At 52.0% G+C, this 10,667-nt stretch overlaps 1 long non-coding RNA gene across 1 annotated transcript; it reads left to right on the forward strand.

Annotated features, from left to right (window-relative positions):
* Nucleotides 1-61: 61 nt before the first annotated feature.
* Nucleotides 62-5,961, forward strand: LOC104912601. Its single transcript, XR_794775.3, has 3 exons — nt 62-190; nt 1,218-1,292; nt 1,733-5,961. It is a non-coding gene; the product is annotated as an uncharacterized LOC104912601 (long non-coding RNA).
* Nucleotides 5,962-10,667: the final 4,706 nt, after the last annotated feature.

The raw sequence follows: 10,667 nt of genomic DNA on the forward strand, positions 1-10,667 counted from the left end.
CCATTGGCGGTGCGCATGCGCAGGGTGGATAGGCGTCCATTGGCTGCGCGCATGCGCAGGATGGACAGGCCGCCATTGGCGGTGCGCACGCGCAGTGCTGCTTTTGGGCGTCGTGAGGGAGGGAACTGGGAAGAGTGGTGCTTCGTGCGTGGCTCAGTGCCTTCTTTTCTTCTGGCGTGCCTCCCACCCGGTTAGCGCCTATCTGCTTCTTCTAGTGCTGCTCTTTATGTCTTTTCGTCGCTGGGTTGTCCGGACGGGGCATCGCCCCGCGCGGTTACCTCAGTTTGGGCGGGAAGCGCGGCCTCTGGTGCACTTCACAGCGCTGTGGGCGGGAAGCAGCGGTCTGGGGGTGATGCTGGGCCCGCCGGGACCCTCACACCATCCCAAAGCTGTGTTTGGAACAAGCGAGCCCTCAGCTCACCGAGGCCTGCCCTGCTGAGGCACCCCGGGCCCGGTGCTGCTCCGTGTGGGTGCGTTGGGCTGTGCTCGGCCGCACTGCAGGGCTGTGTGCAGGCAGCCTGTCCTGCTGGGTTATCTGTGTGCCAGGAAACCCACATCACCCACCTCACGTTGGTGCTTTGTGGCTAGCTCTGCAGCTGGCCAAAGAGCTCCTGACGTGGGTTTTTGCTGTTAGATCCAACCCCACACACAGCGTGGTGGCTGTTACCTGTGTGGAGGCAGTGGCTGCTCTGGGGTCTGTTCCTTGTGTGCTCAGCCTGCGGTGGGAGTGCAGCAGGGCTTCAGTTTGTTGAAACATTGCTCAGTGCCTCAGAGCAACCCAGTTTCAGGTTAATGCAAGTCTTACCTAATATTCAGCCCACTCATGGGGCCGTTGGGTTTACTTCCAGGTTTTGCCAGATTATATATGCAGAAACAGCCCTCTTGTTCCTCTAGTTCAGGGAAGCTGTGCTTGGTCTTTGCAGACATCAGCTAGTTACAGAGAGTTTCACCCCAAGGGCTGGTGCACAGCTGCCTGTTTATTATCAAACATCTTTTCCCAAAACACCTAGTGGTTGTCCAGGGGTCAGTATTTCTGTAAGGCGAGCAAGGAAGCTGCAGAGCAAACTGGCTCAATTCAAGAGCCCAGAGCAGAGCTGGCATTTTCATGGGATGCATTTGTCACAGGAGGTCCCACTGACTTTCTGTGCCTTTAGGGTGTTGTGATTTAATTAAGCGACCTTCCTCATTTCTTAATTGCTGCTCCTTTTCTGTTTCAGAGGTTTGGCCAGTGGAGATGGCAGGGACCTCAGACCAGGCTGGATGCGGCAGCCAAGCTGTGAGGATGCAGGCAGGTGTGCGAGCAGGGCGGTGAGGGCACAGGCAGTGTGCAGGCGTGCATGGGAAGGGTGGTCTGACAGGCAGACCAGCCCAGCAGAGGGCACGACAGCACTGCGCAGAGCCTGCAGCTGAGAAGTGCTGCTGTGATTGCTTTCCTTTCCTCCCAGTGCTCACAGTTTAGCCAAATTCTGCAGTAGAGAGCTGGAGGGGGCGCAGGGAGTTTGTTTGCATACCTTGAGGTTTTTGTCAGCTTAGTCCTGCAGAGCCAGGACTCATCTGTAATACTCCTGCTGCTTCTGTGTGCTGTCAGATTTGCAGGTAGAAGGCAAGGGCTCAGAGGCCACGAGACAGTGTACTGTGAAGTAGGAATTGAGAGAAGGGGGAAGGATGGAGTGGGCCCTTCCCTGCCCCCAGCAGACATAAGGCTCACACGGCTGTCCTGCACCCCTTGCAGGTACTGGATGGGGAGCAAGGATGGCATCAAGGTTTCTCTTCTGCTTTGGGACCCCACCATGTAGGTGTGAGGTCCTGTCACAGGGGAGCATCAGCAGGGAGCTGGGTCCACCTTAGGGCTGGAAGATTCCTCCAGCAGGCACGGTTATCCCTGCTGCCATTTCCTCTTCCCATTGCAAAAAAACATGGGAAATCTGTGGAATTCTGTTTGCTATTTTAAGCAAGTTTCTCTGTCCCTCCTGATATCACAGCTTCCTTATTCTCACCAGAATAGTACAAGGATAATAATTTTAATCCTTCATGAAATGTTGGCATTAAAGGCTTTGAGATGCTGGAAAAGTGTCTGTCTGTAACAATGGGGTTAGTGTGACTGTGAGACTCATCCAGCCTCCAAATAAACCTGCACAGATTCGTGCCATGTATAGCTGAGACTGTCCTGAGCCATAGAGTGCAGTCCCTGCCCTCACCAGGACCAGGCAGGCTGTTATTCTGTGTGTTTGATTGAAGCAAGGTGCCCTCTTGCAAAGTTTAATACAAGGAAAACATAATAATAGTCATACCTGCAGAAGGTTATGTATCGTAACGCATCCAGTGTCTTTACAGGTCAGTTTTACAACAGTTGCATTTCTCAATCCCTGTAATTTAATCTGATGGTTAACTTCATGACTTAGATCTTTACTATGTCTCTGAGCTTCTTCCTCAGAACGCTGATGTGTAGTGACTCAAAATGATGGCATTTGGTGCACGTACATCCAGAATCCTGTTACTGGGCATTTAAATACACAGGGGTTACTCGTGTCCCATCTCTGATACTGGTAGTGAATGCAGTGATTCTAGGGTCTAGGTCTAATCTAGGGTCACTGATAGTGTGTTACCCAAAGTCCCTGCCTTTGAATATGTGTCAGTGTGGAAACGATGTAATTCACTGATCTGGATGCTAAAGAATGATGAGTAATTTTAGGTATATAAAGAATAATACACATAGTCTGTCATTAAAATCTCTTTATTTCACATGTGTTGGGGATGTCCAGGTGGCATAGCACCTCATACCCCCTACCACACCCCTGGTCTAAAGCCAACAGGGCTCCACTGAGCTCAACAGCCACAATCTACGTCGTCGCTGTCCTTTGGCTCTGGACCTTGTGCCCTACAAAAACAACCTCGATAAAACCCCAGCTATCTAGCTGCCGGTGCCCGTGCTTTCACTTCACTTTGTGCAAATATTGGTTCCAAATCACAAAGAGGAGGGGCTTGGCACGTGGGCTTGGAGCACAGTGCTCCCAAACCAGCAGTACGAGTCTCAGCAACACGAGCTTGGCAGCGCTTTCACATTGCTCAGTTGCTAATCTTCCAAATTCTTTGCCTTGGGTATAATCCCACAAAATATGATTCAATTTGTCAACATAGCTACCTTATGACTAGTGTGTGTTTAGCTGGTCAGCCCATTTTGTACATTCCCTATCAAGTGGAATAGTGTGCGACAGCAGAAGTGGTTGGAAAAATATTTTTCACCCCAGATAGCTCAGAGGCTGAAACTTACTTGCTGTTTTCCACTGCCCCAGCTTGCAAGATTACACTGTACAATACAGTGCCTGTAGTTAAGGTGCATTTATAATACTGTTTCACATTGACTGCATTTTTCATTCCCTATAATTTACATAGCTGAAGGTTAACTTCACAGCTTAATTCTGTATTATCCCTTCTAGTTTCCTGCTTGGGACAGGAATAAATCTAAGCCCATTTCTGTTTAGCAGAGCGTTCATTTATAGTTCATTGTAGCAAGCTGGGCATATTTCACCAAGTGTCCCCATCTCCAGCATGTCTGGCTGGGTAATCAGTCTCATGTGCATATGGACACCGTGTGTGGCAGCATGTTGTTGGGGCAGAGGTGGCTTTCCTTTGAGGACCTCATAGTTTGGCCCTGTGTCCGCCCCTGAAAGAGACAATTTGGCAGGCAGGAACAGTCTTGTGTCTTGTACCCAAGTGTCAAACTGGGCAGAGTACAAAGAAGCCATTCCTGAATAATAAATGCTTTTAAAGCACCTATTTCTGTTCCTCAGGATATAGAGTTGTGGGACATTGACTCAACTCCTAGCTCGGGTAAGCAGGGCAAGTGAATTCAGACCAGTCTTTCAGGCTGCCCACTAACATCTCCCAGACATTCCTCTTTCCCCGTGGGCTCTGTGTCCTTTATCACTCAGCTCAGAAGGGACAGCACTGTCTCCACAGCCTCACGGACCAAGAAAGACTGTGCACAAGGGCTTGTGTGGCGGTGGTATGTTGTCTTGCCTAGCTGTGTGCCAGTAAGGTGTCTGGCCCAAATCCAGTCTTGGCAAAGCAGCTCCTCTGAAGGGCAAGGCTTGTGCTGCAAGTGCCATGCTCCTGGCCAAGGCCAGAGAGCCAGACCCCAGGCAGCAGCCCCTGGGCCATGCATTGGAAAGTCGTCGATGCCTGTTCTGAATGCAGCCAGTGGTGGAGTGGCCTTAGGACCTTCTCTGCCCATCCATTCCAATTTGCCTTCAGGGAAGGGTGTCTAAGGGCAGGGCGAGGCAAGGCAAGGCAAAAAGTGCCCAGAGCATCCCAGTCAGCTCTTTCTTTAGGAAGTCTCATCATCCTTAATATCCCCCACCACCACCACCTGCACTCCCCACATCCCCAGCAAGGATGCAGGCCCTTGGGAGCAGCGGCACCAAGATGGCCAGGCAGTGTGATGATCCTGAGGAAGAGGCTCTGTGGGGCTTCTGTCAACCCACCACCACCTTCTGAGCAGTGTGAATCGTGGCTGTCGGGCTGCAAGGAGTGATTTTGTTTACCGTTCCTAATAAGCCAAGTCTTGTTATCATGGGGTGAGCTGGATGTGTCATATTGTGACGGTCAGGGACAAACAAAAATACTGCGGCGCGGATCTGCGCTGAGAATATCTGTGAAAACAAGGCTGGTGATGATGACTCACATCTCTGCAATGCCACGTTAGATTTGCTAAAGGCAGCTGGCTCGTGGTGTAGCACGGGAAAGGCTCCGCCCCAGCCCTGCTGTGGTGGCCTGGTCTCAGCTGGCAGCAAGAATTTACAGAATCAAAAATCACAGTTGATCTCAGTAAGATCTGCAGGGGTGATCAAATCTACACTGGGAGCCATTTGTGGAAAGTGCAGATTTTATGGTAATTTTTCATGCCTGTAGACACAGAACTCAGTCCTGCACTGCGCAGAGCCTGCAGTGAATTGAAGCGTGTGCTGCACTGTGTGGATGTGAATTACCAAGCTTACACTCACTGTTAGGAGAGAACTCTGCTGGGAAAACCATCAAGAAGCACAGTTAAAACCAAGCAAGGAGAGGGGTGCAGACACATTGAAGCCAATCGCAGTTACTGGAACAAAACCCATTCTGTGAGGATGGCTTTGTATTCAAACAGTGCATCAGAACCAAAAGGTCTCCTGAACTCCTTGGCTGGTGATGAACAGAGGCAGGAAAGACAGGAGACAAAGAATATAAGTGTTCAGACAATACACTGAGATGCAAGCTCTTGATAATTCACCCAGATCTTGGAGAGCATCCTTGCTGTGGCTGCAGGAGGGGAGCTGTGGCCAGCTGTTGGGACAGGTGGCCCAGCTTGTGCCTATGGGTGGGTTGTGATTTGGGATAAGCACAGAGGGCAATTCATATCTGCTTTGTGCATGGAGGGTGCCTTGTTCACTGGGTAAACAAGCATTTTTCTCTAGGATGTTCTTAAGCACGTGCTTGTCTTTAACCCTCCCTTTCAGCAGATGACTTATTTCCTTCTCAGCACCCTCCACAGCTCTTCCAGAAGCTTCCAGGATATTTCCAGCTCATGAAGATTTCTGACCCTTTTCACCTTACTGTTCTTCAGTGCTTCTTCCTCTTCTTCACTCAGAGAGATGCAGAGTCCATCAGGAAGTGCAGGCTATTGCCCAATATGTCATCAGGACTAAGGGCATCATTGTGAATATGCTGCACAAATCTTTGACAGGGAAGTACAAAGAGAAAGGGGAAGCACATAATTCACGCTGACTTTTTTTTCTGTAAGCAAACTTAGCAACTTCAAGAGCTCCTTACCTTTTGCTTCTCTTATGTTTCTTTGCAAACCCAAACCCATGCAGGCAAAAATGTTGCTGTTGTTCACTTCATCATGTGGCAGCACTTGGGAACCAGTTGACAGTGAGTCTGGGCAAGCAACCTAGGAGACAGATTGTCCTGGAAGCCACTGGTGAGACCAAATTCTGCTGTCATCCAACTTGGACAGTGCTTGAGGAATGTCCTTAAGATGAGATCACCCCACCAGGACTTTGGAGGAGGTAATATGTGTCGACCTGGAGCAACAACTGCTGCACTCCAGCTTGTGATCCGGGCAGGCAGAGCCAGAGCAGCATCCACCTCTGTTCCATTGGCTGGGACCAGATGTTGCACTGGTTCAGTAACCCTTGCTTGGATTGTGAAGGAGAGAAGCTGAAAGTTTCCAAAGGCAAACTCGGGTAAACTCCTGCTGCAAGGCTCTGGTGTCCACATGGAGCTGGGCATGGGGTGGGGTCAGCCCAGACCTTCACTGCAGCTGCCCCCTTCCCTGCCCTTCTGCATGGGCTTCTCCCATGCAATTCTGGTTGTTCCACGCAGAGCTTAGGGGCTGCCTGCTAAATCACACCATTAAGTCCCTGAGTCCGGGTTTTAGTGTTTCCATGTGCCTAAAGTGTCTTAATCTGGGCTGCTTGGGGAATTTTTATCCCGCGGATCCTTCGGTATGCCTGGAATGTTTGCTTTTCCTACTGCGTGCGTGTGTTTGAGGCACTCCTGTAAAAATAAGAACTTCCTGGCCGCCTTGTAAATCTTCCCTTGACCAGCACAGTCGCCTTGGGTGATTAATAAATGGGCAAGCTGAACCCAGCACCCGCGGGGAGCTCAACAAAGGGACCTCGAGGCTGGCCTCCTTCCAGAGCCCGCCCAAGGGACGCGCATGGTGACACCATTTTTCGGTAAGAGCCTGAGAGAGGAAGAACGAAACGGAAATTCCAGCTAGCTAAGGAAATGCACCAGTGGGCCAGGGCTTGGGAGGCGTTTTCTATTGTATCATCGAGCAGCTAAAACATACGGCTCTGCTGGAAGGTTGTTCTGCCAGCATTGGAACTCGGTGTCGGCACTGCTCTTGCCTGGAGCTGGTTATAGGACCGCTCAAAACTCAAGGTGCTGAGTTTCTTCTGGGGCCTGGTCTGCTTGAGGTCAACTGGAGTTGAGCTCAGTATTTCTCGCACTGTTTTTCTTCTTATTTCCCCACTTCTCTTCTTGGATCCTCTTCTGCCCGCCCTTCTCCCAGCAGCCAGTCACAGGGCTTCCGTTTCAGTGCCATTATGGAATATACGGAAAGAAAAAGCATTTTTAGAGCCTACCTTCAACACCTACTCATATCCCAGTGCACTGCCTCCAGACTCAAGTATCACTGTGTTTCTCCTGCGGGTTTCTCACTGTTGCATCTCTCCCTGTTAGTCCCAGGCTTATAGTAGCTCCTGTTCCCCTCCCTGCTTTGCCTTGGGTGTTTCCTCCAGACATTTGCTGGACCAGAGGAAACTGTGTGGAGGCAGATGCTCTTCACCTTCCCCTCTGCACACCTGCCCAGATGGTTGCTCTCACAACCATCAGCACACGCCACAGGAGGTCAAAAATTTGTGACAAGGGCATCGAGGGACATTTCACGCTCTTTGTGCCCATGCAAGGTTTGCCTGGAGGTGCATCTCAGTAACGAGCCTGCTGGCAATCCACTGCTTTTGACAAGCCTGGTGTCACCCTCCCTGTCAAGGTGAAGAGTTCTTGCTGTATTTGGGATCCTGCAGTGAAGAACAAGCCCTGCCCAATGCTCTCCCCCATGTTTCTTATTTCACCAAGCCAGTGCACGCATTGGAGATGGCTGTTTGAGTCTCCTTCAAGTGTTGCCATTAGGCATGAGAGTCAACATCCCTTTTCTTTCCCTGCTAACTGCCCCTTGGCCAGCCCTGATCTTCCATACTGATTAGTTCTCACCTAAACATCCGGGAGCATAACACCAAGAGGATTTTGCCATGGCAGGTTATCCTCGTGGCAGGGAAGATGCAAAGCTTCCTTAGCAGTCTGGATGTGTGCAGTGATTTCCATCACAGAAGAGCAATAAGAAAGAGGGTGGCCAGCATCCTGCTGCCCCTCCCCGTGCAACCCCCACTCCTTTTGCAGGTGGTGGCTGCAGATTGGGGTTCTTGCACAGAACTGCCTGTGGTTGCACAGACCACCCTGTGGTTGAGAGGTAACGGAGGGACCACACCATCCCAGGGATGCTCTGATACTGGAAGTGGCTTTTATTTAGGAGTTGTGTTGGCTTCTCACAATTTTCTCCTAGGCAAAAGGATCATTTTCAGCTTTCAGAGAACTGTAACCAAAGAACATTTGGGGTGTTCTGGTTCCCCAGAATAAAACAATTCTCCCTCCCCCCCCCAGAAAAAAGGCTCAGCCTTTTCAGTCCTCTCCCACCTCCAGCCCTCCATGAAAAGGCTGTGAAGCCAGCCTTCCCACAGGAGGCATCCCATAGCCCACAGGGCTGCAAATGTGACATGAGTTGCTTTTGTGTGACCCCACAGCCCTCCTCTGTCCTGGAACCCCCCCCTGCCAGCCCTCCTGCGGGCAGGAAATCACACCCAGAGATCTGCATTTCTCAGGAAAGAGCGAAAATGCCACAAAGGTGAGAATGTGGCCAAATTATTGCTGGCAGGAGCAGAAAAGGACAAGTTAACATCCAGGAGTGGAAATTACTCATTTCAAGAATGGGGGGGGATACATGAGGGGTGGGGTTAAAATGCAGAGACACCAGCGCGTTTCTGACAGCCACATAATGTAGTCAGAAATCTGCACTTCACACTTTGTCTTTGATGTTGGGACAGAAGATGCCTATTTGTGCTTCAGTGTGGTAGGAGCTGTGTCTTGGGGGATGGCTGCTCATGGGGACCACCCCAACAACCCATTGCCACCATCACCGGCCCTGGTCCTGCGTTGCTCCAGTCGAGCCCTAACAGATGGAGGGGTAGAAAGATTTTGGGAAGATGATGGCTGAGAAGAAAGAATGGATAACGGGGCAGCAGTGCTGGGTGTCACAGCCAAGGCTGCAGCGCCCGTCCTGCACCCCAGCAGGACATGGCATCACCCAGCGTGTCCCCGGACACAGGGTGCCAGCCAAGGTGACATGGGCTGGACATGTCCCCAGGGACATTCTTGAGGTCTCACTGTTGGGCTGTTCACAGAGCTGTGGGGTTGACAGCCCCAGTGGTTTGAGCCCACATGGATCCTGGCATGAGTAAACAGTGCGGGAATGGGGAGCAGGTGCTTGCGTGGCGACTTGAGCCCTGTTTTTAATTCTTGCTTTGAAGCAGGGATTTGTGAGAGGAACAGGAGGAAGCTTTTGGCATCCCAGGGCTCGGTGGACAGGGCACCAGGCTGCCCATGTGCTGTCAGCATCCCTCCACAACCATCTCGCTGGCCACAAACCTCTCCATCACATGCATCCTCCCCAGCTTCGGGGCTCGGGAGTGGCAGTTGGGAGCCACGAAGAAGAAAGCCAAGGTGATCTCATCCCACAAGTATTTTCTTGGCTCATTCAGCTTGCTTCAACGCCTCACCGATAAGGCTGGACGATGAGGTCAGCAGCAGGGTTTGGCATCGCCGAGCTGTGTGTCACCGAGGAGCCCAGAGCTCCAACACCTGCACTTACCCCTGCGTTTTGGGGTTGGGGCTGCAGGGAGCTGCTTCTCCCCACGGGGAAACCACTTGTGTGTCTTCTGGTCCATAAGCCTGTTTGTTCATCCTTCCTCTAAAAATACCACCGCTTCTGCTGGCCCATTACGAAAAGTAGAGATACCAACACATCTGATATCTAATCTCACAGCTAAGAGGATCTGAAGCTCTGGGACGGCAATTGGCAATCACAAGCATCCCAAGCATCTTGCTTTCGACCAAGGACGTGGCACACCACCATGCATCTCCGTCTCCAACATCAGCCCTGCATCTCTTCCCTGCAAAACTGCCAACTCTGGGCTCTGGGGGCTGCTTCGACCTTTCCACGTGCTTCATCCTCTGATGAGAGGCAGAGGATCTGCGTGGGTCTGTGGATGGGAAAGGTCTGTGTGAAGTAGCCAGCAGCTGGTTAGGGAACATGGAAAGGTGGAAGCTTCCCATATCTGCTGCGTTAGAAAGAAAAGAGGAGCAGAGGGCTTTTCCTCTTCAGATCACTTTCCAAAGCGCTGTTATCAGCCCAGGAGGGGTTTCCTGCTGCCAAAAATAGAGCAGTGTTGAGATAGGAAGGGAAGCGGGATGACGCAGGCATAGATAAGGCTGCTGGATGAGCCGGGGGGGCAGCTGGGTGCCCCCATCCCACTGAGAGACCCCCGCTGGGGTTCGGAATCTCACCCACACCTGCACTGTGCCCAGGGCTCTTGTTTCTCAGCCCCGTTATCAGTCAATGAGCGGCCGGGTGCTGAACGTAAGCCCCGTGCCTCCATCACTGGGGGCTGGCAGGGGAAGCTGGCCGGTTTTCAGCTCTGCAGCGTGCGTCTGTGCCTCTCTGAAGTATGCTGCAGGCCTGCAGCGGGGTTTGGCCGAGCAGACAGCATTCCCCGCATCCTGTCCCCCTTCCTTCCCCCAGACAAAGCCCCTCAAGGATGGCAAAAGGAAGAGCCCGACGGCCCGCTCCGGGCTTTGTTCGGCCTTTGGAAGGTGCCAAATTCCCTCTCTCAAGAATGAGAGCTTAATGTCCCGTATCTAATTAGCAATTTTCCCTGCACCTGCCCCTCCGCCGCCCCTCGGGCCATCTGCCGTCTCGGGGCCCCGCGGTCGGACGTGCCTGGCGCTGGGCGCTGGGGGTTCCGCGGCTCCTCCGCAGCGGCTGCACGACGGGGAGGCGGCTCTGCTGCTGC

This window comes from Meleagris gallopavo, chromosome 11 (assembly GCF_000146605.3).
Source record: "Meleagris gallopavo isolate NT-WF06-2002-E0010 breed Aviagen turkey brand Nicholas breeding stock chromosome 11, Turkey_5.1, whole genome shotgun sequence".
NCBI lineage: Eukaryota > Metazoa > Chordata > Aves > Galliformes > Phasianidae > Meleagris > Meleagris gallopavo.